This window comes from Takifugu rubripes, chromosome 19 (assembly GCF_901000725.2).
Source record: "Takifugu rubripes chromosome 19, fTakRub1.2, whole genome shotgun sequence".
In the NCBI taxonomy this organism is placed as follows: domain Eukaryota; kingdom Metazoa; phylum Chordata; class Actinopteri; order Tetraodontiformes; family Tetraodontidae; genus Takifugu; species Takifugu rubripes.
In genome coordinates, this window is record NC_042303.1 from 16201268 (window position 1) to 16211418 (window position 10151).

A 10151-nucleotide genomic window follows, 5' to 3' on the forward strand; every position below is an offset into this window, starting at 1 on the left:
GACCTCATGACTGGAGGTCACCATCCAGCACCTTCCCTCATTAGCGGAAAATGGACCCGGCCGCTGTTCCGCTAATGCAGACTTATGTTAATAACCACAGACAGGAAGAGAATGGAGGGAGTGAGAGGGGAAAAATGGAGGGCTAAAGGAGGGGGCGTGAGCCGCGACTCGTGTTTCTTAGATCAGCGCCTGAAGGCCCGGCAGGCCAGCTCGCTCCCTCATCCTCATTTTCTCTGCCTTCTCCCCCCCCCCCCCCCCCCCCAAAAAGCCCTCCACCCACTCTGTGAGAGCGAACCTCCCCCGAGGGAAGCTGCTCCAACCCAAACCCGGCCCTCAGCAAAGTTTCGCACAAAGGCCCCAGAAGCTGAATGGCTGCCTGACACCACGGAGCATGCCAAGGCTTCGCCGCCACCCACCCACCCTCCCTCCGGCCCCCCTTTCTTCTCTACTTCTCTACTTCTGAGTCCCCTCCCTCATCTATGTCAACCGCTAGCCAAGGCTAACGCACCGGTCCCAGCTGACCTTTAGACAATTGGAAAACCTGCAGCAGGAGAAGTTGCTGATTAGAGCCACAGGTTGCGCGCGACAATAATGACCTTCTGTGGCCAAACGGGCGTTTTCCTGCCGGCAAATAGAAGAACCCCAAAGGGCAACAGTTCAAACTAATATAAAAAGAAAAATCTGCTTTCTATATCACGCAAGGATCCTCAATACTTAAAGGGAAAAGAGGCAGTAACAGGTTGAGCTGCAGTGTCTCATGGCCCAGCTGCTGTGTGTGACTGACCCAGGGACAGTTTTAGCTGTCCAACCTTTTTGAGCGGCAAAAAAAGAGAAAAGAATAAACAACATTCAGGGGAATAATTCAATTGTCTGCACAACGACAGCGTTTTAACTTCCGCCTTATATATTTGTCTTATTTTCACTCCCGATGATTCACCGAAAATGTAGTTTAGTCTCTGTAGCGACGAGGGAAGTGTTAATAAACCTCAGGATGGCTCGTGTCATTTCAGGCGCGCTGAATAAATAATTCCCACTGAAACGAGGCCCGAGGAGAGGCTGCAAATATTGGAGGTAAACTGTGATGGCAGTTTGGATGTAATGAAGAGCCTGATGGAACACAGAGCTGTAATAATTAGAGACAACAGCATGACAAGGAGAGAGGAAGAGGAGTGTGTGTGTGTGTGTGTGTGATGGGGGGGGGGGGATGCCTTCACAGAGCGACTCTGGAAGATCCAACAGGGAGAAGAACATTTTCCAACCAACCACTGACGTACTTGCCTCTGTGTGCGTGTGTGTGTGTGTGTGTGTGTGTGTGTGTGTGTGTGCTGAGCCGCAAAAAAGGAAATCCAAATTTAAAAAGACAAAAACTACAAAAAGGTTTGCATACATGTCTTATTATAAAATGTTTAAACATCACGTGGCGAGTGTGTGTTGGCGAGTGTGTGATGGCGAGTGTGTGATGGCGAGTGTGTGACGGCGAGTGTGTGACGGCGAGTGTGTGACAGTTTCCTCCAGTCTGTTAATCTGGAAAAACATTTCAATTAATTGTTAAAGGAAAAACAACGACTTTTGTTAATTTTCAAAACTTGAATCGATGCACCGACGTCAGTCAGCGAAGCCGTTTGTGTAAAATGAAAAAGCAGCAAAAGTGTGTTTTCTTTTTTCAATTAACATGAAATCTGGTAATAAACGTATTAGAACAGGATCACACGCAGCCTGTTGCTGCTCTCTTTTACTGGCCTTTTTCAGCTTTCGCTCCCTTCGCGATCAACATTTTGCTTGAAAAACAGGCTTACACACTTCTTCAAAGGCAAACACACACACACACACACACACACAAACACACACATACATCTCTCCTCAGGAACATGAGAGCTGGCTTTAATTCACAGGCTGGTAAAGCTGTGGTGGACAGCAATCTTGATCTGGCAGGATTAGGCTACTTTTATTTCCCCGAGAGCCACGGGGAGGAGAGGCAGAGGGAGGGGGGGCGGTGGGGGGGGGGGGGGGCGGGGGCGGTGGGGGGGGGTTGGAAGGCCGCTCAAATCCTTCTACAAATGTCAGACAATGACCAGTGACCACGTACACCCTCATAAACAGCCCAGAAAAGAGACCCATCGCTCACCTCTCCTGGGCCGGAGGAAGACGGGGTGTCGGGGTGACAAGATGGGTGAGCCAGGGAAGGATGGGGGGGGGGGGGAGGCAGGGGTGGGGGATTACACAATTATTCAGATAACAGCTGGGTATAATCTAGTGGCAGATGTCTTTTGGTCAACAATGCCCACCACACACAGCCGTGTATGTGTATGTGTGTGTGTGTGTGTGTGTGTGTGTGTGTGTGAGAGAGAGTTTCAACGCCCGGCGAGCAGCCACAGAGCTGAGACGGAACAAAGCACAAAAAAACGAAGCAACATTACTCTGGGAAAGGTTTTTGTTGTTTGGAGTCTATGTGTGAAAATAAGGAGGCAGAGCTTGTTTTCCTCCAGAAGGGTGAAATATGTAACAAAAATTTAAAAAAACACTCTCTCTCTCTCTCACACACACACACACACACACACAAACTCGCCAGCGAGAGCGCGACGACCTGTTTGCTTTTCTTCTGCTCCGACAGCTGTCTGAAAAACAAAACCTAAAACCTGAGGAATTCTGTCGGAGGAGAGAGGTGGAGGGTCACCGGCTGATTGACAGTTAATTGTGGCTCGTCACGCACACACACACACACACACACACACATACACACTGAATTAGAGTACAAGTAGAACAGCAACCTGCCTGTCCCCCCTCCCACTAAGGGCCTCTATGGAAGCCACGCTGTGGAGAAAACCGGCAGCTTTATGCTAACATCTTATTCATTACAACCATATAAAAATGAGCTTTTTCTTCTACAAAGTTTCCATGTTTTTACTCAAAAAAATTTTGCATCGAAGGCACGAGCGAGTGATTTATAAACTCCTTCAATCCGCTCTGGCGCAGGCTGCCTATTGTGATTTGGTTTAACAGTGGTTAACAGCTCGTCCTGGCGCTGGGTGGATCATCTCGCGGCGCTTCACATGCTAATAGTTAAGCAGGCATCCCATGTCCCCCGGAACTAATACCATAAATACTAATACCATAAAAGAGCAGCACACACCGACGCTCTGGCGTCCGTGTTAGCCAACATCCCAGATACTTTACGGATTAAAAAGCATAATGAGATGCATTTAAATGGTGATTAGCTTCCCAGTCTGGGGCAGCAGGCCTGCATTGCTAATTTCCTGGCATGACGTTTTAACGCCAGCTGCTTGAAAGAATTCATATATTCTGAGGAAAATCCAGCAAAAAAATGACGATACATGAGTTGTGAAAAGATGTCGGACCGGCGTGGACCTCGTGCACCCCCGCCCCTCTCGTTCCTCCACTCCACATTTTCCTGCGGCGACAGGACGAGCCGGCCTTGGAGCGGCTCCTCTACGGTCCGTTTGCGAAATGTGCACCACAAAAAAGCGCGCGCGCATCGGTGTGCCTGCGCACGTTGCTAGCGCTCTCGCGCCTCCCAGCTGTCACCCACCCTTCACGTCCCATTCAATACACATTAAAGCCACGCCGCAGAAACTTTGGCCACATTGTTGTTGCGGGCCGGCCCTTCCACTGATGTGCTCCCTCGCTTCCCTCCCGGCTTCGATTGACGGCTGCCCTGTCAGTTTGTCGCGGCGTTTTAGAAAACACCAACCGCTCTCTGATGAAGTGCTTACAAAAGGTCACAGGGTGGAGGCGACGGAGGGGAAGGGAGCCGACTACCGAGAAGGAGGGAGGCGGGGGGGGGGGGGGGGGTGAAGGAACGGGAGACGGAGCGGAGTGAAGGAAAATCCATAACACAAATACAGCTGTCAGAGGCGACGCGGAGTTAGCGGGGGACAGGAGGAGCGGCGAGGATGCACTGTCAGTGCACGCCACGGGCGTTCCGGAGGGTTCTCGGCGGCGTCTGTGGGCCGTCCTGTGTGTTCGGGCCGGCTCAGACTCAGCTTCAGATCTGCTCCCCCTGCAGCAGAGCCTCCGTGGCCGCGGCCCTCCTCCGGCGCCCGCCACGGCCTCAGGTGCCGGGCGCGCTCTGGAGACACTGATCTAATGCTTCCTCAGCTATAAAGACCGACGCCCACAAAGCCTCGCTCGCTCATTTCCACCAGCCTCTGTTATATCTCTCCGGCTTCCCTTTTCCCCTCCCCGCCTATAGGAAACAGCCTCTTCCGCCTCGAGCAGTTAGGTCACTCCTTCTCACATCCATCAGCTGTTAATGGGGCCAGAGGAACATCTCAAAAAGCCCAGCGGAACACGCAGGAACCGACAGGAAACGCTCAGCTGACACACGGAGACGCGAGCGCCGGCGAGCTGGATTTAATCACCGCGCAGGACGGGCACGTAGGTTTCTAGAGACGGAGGGCTGAGCAGCGAGCGGCAGCAGCAGCCGCTCGGGCAACAGTGCTCAGAGGGTGACACAAGACAAGAGCGGCTCCCCTCACACAGGTGGAACACAGACCGGAGCTCCTCCAGATGTTCTCTGCAACGTACCGCCCACGACCCTCAACCAAACACGGCCCGGTTAGCTGCAGGCCGGCCCGCGTAACAAGCTAATTTAGAAAAACTAACACAATCAGGCCTCGGTCCGAAACGCCGCCACAGTTTCACCGCTCACTCAATCACAGCAGAAAGTTCCCGTCACGGCGTTCCCTCGCACCACCGGCGACCCCTCCAGTCGCTCCCCCGACCGCCCGATGGCCGCGCTTCTTTAATTCTAACAGCATATAAATGTAAACGTGGCCCGTTTCACTGGAATCGTATCATTACGACAACATTATTTTCTCATCCAGCATGTTTTCCCATTTCAACAAGCCCAGCACACAATAAAGTGCACGAGAGCGAGCGCTCCAGGACGGCCAGGTTTAAAAATAACTCCATCTAAAAATGCACTTTGGCTCCTTTAAGGGGAACATTTTTGCATTTTCTCCGAACCAATCGAAAGGATATCGACGATTTAACCGTTTCAGCTTTTAAACAGCTAACGCGCTGAGTGCCGATCTCCAAGTAAAGCGGCGAGTGCGGACCGCAGGTCAAACCAACACACGCGCGGCACAGTCGCACGCCGCTGCTCTTCAACATCACTTTGGAGGCAGAAGCCCACTCAGACTTGTGGGTTTGGGATAGCAGGAGGGCTTTAATGAAGAGAGACGCACGGACGAGCCATCAACGCCGCCGACACTCGGGACGTTTTAAACTTCAAACACTGTCCATTTCACTCTGGCAGGACAGGTGAATGGAGGGAAAAGCACTCACACACACACACACACACACAGCATAGACACGTATGCTCACGTGCGCTCATGCTGGAGGTATAAGGACTCTCTGAGTGAGTTTATGGAGCAACACAATCATATCGCTGGCTTTTAATCCTGCTGAAGGGGTTTTAGATTCCCAGCCATTATTGCCCGTCTCATCTCACACCTGACACGAGTCAGACAGAACGCAGGGATGGACCGGAGGAGCAGTATTCCAGAACATCTAAGAACACACCAGCAGCACATGAGAATCAAACAATTAAAAGTGTGGGGGAGGGAAGGAGGAGAAGAAGAAGAAAGCCTTTTTTTTTTAAGTGTCAACAGACGCAGGAGCCGACAGACAACCTGCCTCTGCACCCTCGGCGTCCCGCGCTCGCTCCCTTATCCCAAATCTCTGCTCCTGCCTCTCACGCGCTCCGCCGCCGCCGCTTCTATTCTACGTGCGTGAAAAGCTTGTCACTGATGTGATGGCTCGTGAATGAGACGCAAAGGACAGCGCCGCGCCGGCTGCTGCGAGTCCATAAACGCGGCCGTCTCTTTCGTGCGCCGTCCTGGTTCCATTTACAAAACCTTGAAAAGAAAATTACAGCGCTGCGTTTTATTGGAAACGACCCATTCGGAGCTCCCGAGACGCCGCCGTTACCGAAGAGAGATTCAACAACAGAGAAAAATGAATAAAGGCGCGGGCGAAGCCTGCGCGGATCGTTAGTTTGTCGAGATTCCGGCCCCAATAATCCAGCGGCGACGAGTATTCTGTCGACAAAATGTTGGGATCAGGGCTGACAGCTGCTGTCAGCGCCTCCGAATTATGTCAACATGAAATTCATTAATAAATTAAATACATCCACCTTCTATTTTAATTCAAAATAAATATTTGCCTGCATTTACAAGAGGAGGTGGAAATAGTGAGTGTTAAAGCGCGGCCTTTTATCACCCTTCATTTATAATTCAGGTTCATCACATAAGCGTCTTTTATAAAGAATTATTTTGGGAAGATTTGACTGGAAACAGCTGATTTCGTGGCTGAGAGCAGAAACGTGACAAGGTCATAAAACGTGATGAAGATCTGCTTCATCCCAGCTGGATCTTCTATTAAAGAGCAATTAAAAGTGTGTCATCGCGTCGCCAAAATGCCAGCACAGAGGGCGGGAGGGGGTGTGTGTGTGGGTGGGGGGGACACAACAGGAGGGGGGGGGGGACAGTAAATAAAATTAATTATTCCAAATGCCCCGGCGCCCATCAATCACGGGGCAATAATGCCCGTGTCAGGGTGCGCGCCACACGGCCTGTGCGCTTTTCTCTGGCTGACAGACAACGAACAGCAATTAATTGTCAGTTCATCTCTCCCTATTTCTCTCTCTCTTTTTTTTTTTGGTCAGATGTGATCCGGAGTCCATCTGACAGGCGAGGATGTTGTGAACGACGCCTGGGAGCTTTGATGGAAGCAGTTTGACTTCCAGGGCGGAGGAAGGAAAGAAAAAGAGCAACTTCGCTTTCAGCGGCTGTGTGAAAATGGTCGACGGTCGCAAATAAAAGCAGCAACTTTTAAAGGATCTGTCCCTGAAACGGGCTCTCCGGGAGGGAGCAAACGTGAGGGGAAAGTGTGGCCCGACACTATTAAATTGTGCAGTTTTTATGTTCATAGAAAGATATAAAAACCTGCATCTTGACGCAGCCACAATTTTTGCCCTTTCGCGGATTACGGGTCTAAACCCGAGCTCGTTTTTATTTCTTATTAATTCTAATTTTTTCCTAAAAGTCTGACATGTCAGGGTGCGCCTGTTTCCCGACAACACACTCCACAGTTCAAAAACGCAGCGAGGCTTCAGAATTTCAGCCACAGATCGTCTCTGCGTAAATTTTTTTTTTTTTTAAAAACGAAAAACGAACATTTTCCCCGCTGATTAATCTACAAAGTTTACGCGTCGAATCACATCAAATCAGCGCTGATTCCACAAAGGAGTAAAGAAAAAGGCAGAAACGATCCTCTGACCTAAAAAAAAAGGCTCCTGAGTTGAGTTTGAGGCCTCGTGTCGGTTTAAAACAACCTCACACGAAAACGTTTCCGCGCTGGTGATTTTTAATTTCGCTGCACGGCGACGACAAAGCAGACGCGTGTAAAATTATCACCACATAAGCCACGCTGGTGTTTACTATCAAATCCCTCAATAAGGGTTATTAACGGGCGCGCAGGAGTCAACTTGGGCGCCCCCGAGAATAATCCGAACCTGCGAGGGGAGAAAAACTGAGTTGACACGGCAGCGAAGACAAGCGCGTCTTTAGACGGCAACCCACTGTCATCAGAGGGTTGCCAAGCTCGGAATAAATGCACAAATCTCATATTTTTAAAATAAACAAATAAATAAGTAAACAAATCAACTGGGCCGGGAAGGGCTGAGTCTAATTTACACGCGTAAAGTTGCGGGTCGCTCCAAAGAGAGTCGCGTTTTTGCTTTGGAAAGTGTTTAGAAGAGGAATTACAAAGTTGATAAGGGAGCGCGGAGCCCGGACGGAGGGAAGGCTGACAGGGAAACTCCGAGGGTGGAATTCTCCGCTCTCTTATCAGCCACACTCGGATTTGTTTCCCCGCACGTTGCTGCAACTTCGAGCTTTTCGGCGAAAGTGCGATTTCGGAGAGTTTGAGTGGAAGCAGAGAGGCGAGAAAGAGACGGGAAGAGTTGAAAAAGGAGGGGAATGAAAGTGTGCATCAACCTGTTCTCTTGCTTTCTGAAGAAGTCAACTTTCACGCCAGTGGTTGGACCATGTGGACAGCCCGCTTCTGCTCCTCAAGCCCCCGGCGCGTCTCACGGCGACAAAGGGGGGCACAACCCGGCAGCAGGAAAAATTTCAAAAAAAAAAAAAAGTGAAGAAACACAGAGGGGAGAGAGAGACAGAGAAACCTTGGAGCTAAGACCGCAGGAACATTACTGGAAACGACAAAAGCGTGGTCGTTAGTCCTTTCCTTTTCCCTTTTGTGTGCGTCCTCTCCTCTCGGAGTGGCCCCTCTGGAGTGAAGTCAGAACAATACTGCCGCTAAAAACTCTGGCACTGTGCGCAAGTTGCCGCGAAGAGCCGGCGCAGCTTCTCGTCTTGTTTGCTCGCGTCCGCGTCCGCGTCCGCGTCCTCCGCCGCCTCTTCAAACAGGCTTCTTCAGCGCGACCGAGCTCTCCTCCGATCCTTACTTTTTGGCATCCCGTCTGTTGCTCGCTGGTTCGCTGTGGAGCAGGCTTGGATCACCAGCGCGGCGTGTAACTGTGTGTGAGCGTGTGCGTGTACACGAGCGTGGAGTGTGTATGTGTGTGTGCGCTGCGGGGGGACAGTTTGTTGCGCTACCGTAATGCCTCTAAAACAGGTGCGCGTTTTGAGGGAGCAGCGTCTCTCTCTCTCTCTCTTTCTCTCTCTCTCGTTCGTTCTCTCTCTCCCTCTCTCTCTCCCTCTCTCCCCCTCTCTCACCCCCCCCCCCTCTTTTGTATGGGGAAGGCACTGATCTTTTGACCTCTTTTGCATCCAGGCTCTGTTGTGCCATTGTTGGGGCAGAGAGGAACAGATGTCGGCCTGCTCAGAGTTTGGGTGTCAGAAACAAACCCCTGATCACTCAGACTTAACTTGTGGCCTGTTACACATTTAAAATTGATCCCAAACTTGAAAAAAAAAACACCTCATGTAATTCATATTGATAATGGGAAGAGAAGGAAAACTCTGGATCTGTCCACATAATAAAGATTTATCTGATATCTGGTAAATAAAACAGAAATGTGGAATCGATCTCCTGATTGGAAAATTTACGCCACCCTCGTCCTTTATGTGTTTTGGAATCCCGACAGACACTTTTGGAGATTTATTAGCAGATATTCGCCACATTCATTTAGTAATTGACAGCGTCGTCACCATGGAGACGGCTGTCGGTGATGAAATCCAGAGCTTACGTCAAACCTGTCAGCGTAAAATATATATATATGATAAAATAATGAAATAAATAAATAAAGGGGGGGACCAGAAGTCATTGACTTGGGTACTAAATTTGGATTCAGCCTCCCCTCTCTTCTCTATCTGAGCTGTTACCTCCGGGAATTGATGGTGGTCCATCAGAGCCCCGTCCATAGATCACGACTGCAGTAAATCACAGCACAGTCATGATCTATCTATCTATCTATCTATCTATCTATCTATCTATCTATCTATCTATCTATCTATCTATCTATCTATCTATCTATCTATCTATCTATCTATCTATCTATCTATCTATCTATCTATCTATCTATCTATCTATCTATCTATCTATCTATCTGACATAAACATATAGAAATCTCCTCCGGCCACCAGAGGCTTATTAATGTTCTAATCTATTAATCAGTATTAATGTCTTTCCATGTTTTCTGATATCAACGGTCATCGATTTACGGTTGGTTCTGAGGTTTTTCCTCTTTCATGAGGGAGCAAACGTTTAAATATCGCATCCGTTGACGTCTTTACCGTCGCGGCCGCCCCGGCGGACAGATGCTGGCAGCAGGACGGATTCTATAGGTGAAAGAATGGAAGCGGGTCAGGCTGAAGCCGGCCTGGACGTCTGAAGTCAGCACCTTCCATCCTGTTATGGGAGGAAGGAGAAAATCTCCCCCGTCTCCCCGTTGCGTTTAGGAACCCTTCTCCCCCTGTTAATCAGGGGGAATAATTATGAAAGTGGACAGGTAATTAAATTAAAACATAAGTGGCTACATGAGCCGGGTTGGCTGTTCTACAAGCTTTTCTCTGGCTTAATTAAAGAGAAATATGGGAGTGCTCACCCGCAGTGTCACCGTGCTGGTAAAAATGAGGAAAAAAAAGCTCCCGCCACTAACTTCA

General features: G+C 49.7%; 1 protein-coding gene across 2 annotated transcripts in view; it reads right to left on the reverse strand.

Moving 5' to 3' along the window:
• The window catches only part of foxp4 (forkhead box P4), a 73506-nt gene extending 64890 nt beyond the window's left edge, over positions 1-8616 (reverse strand). For both annotated transcript variants that reach the window (XM_029826057.1, XM_029826058.1), the window contains exon 1: positions 8022-8616. The gene's annotated coding sequence lies outside the window, so the exon portion shown is untranslated. The remainder of the gene's footprint in view (positions 1-8021) is intronic.
• Positions 8617-10151: the final 1535 nt, after the last annotated feature.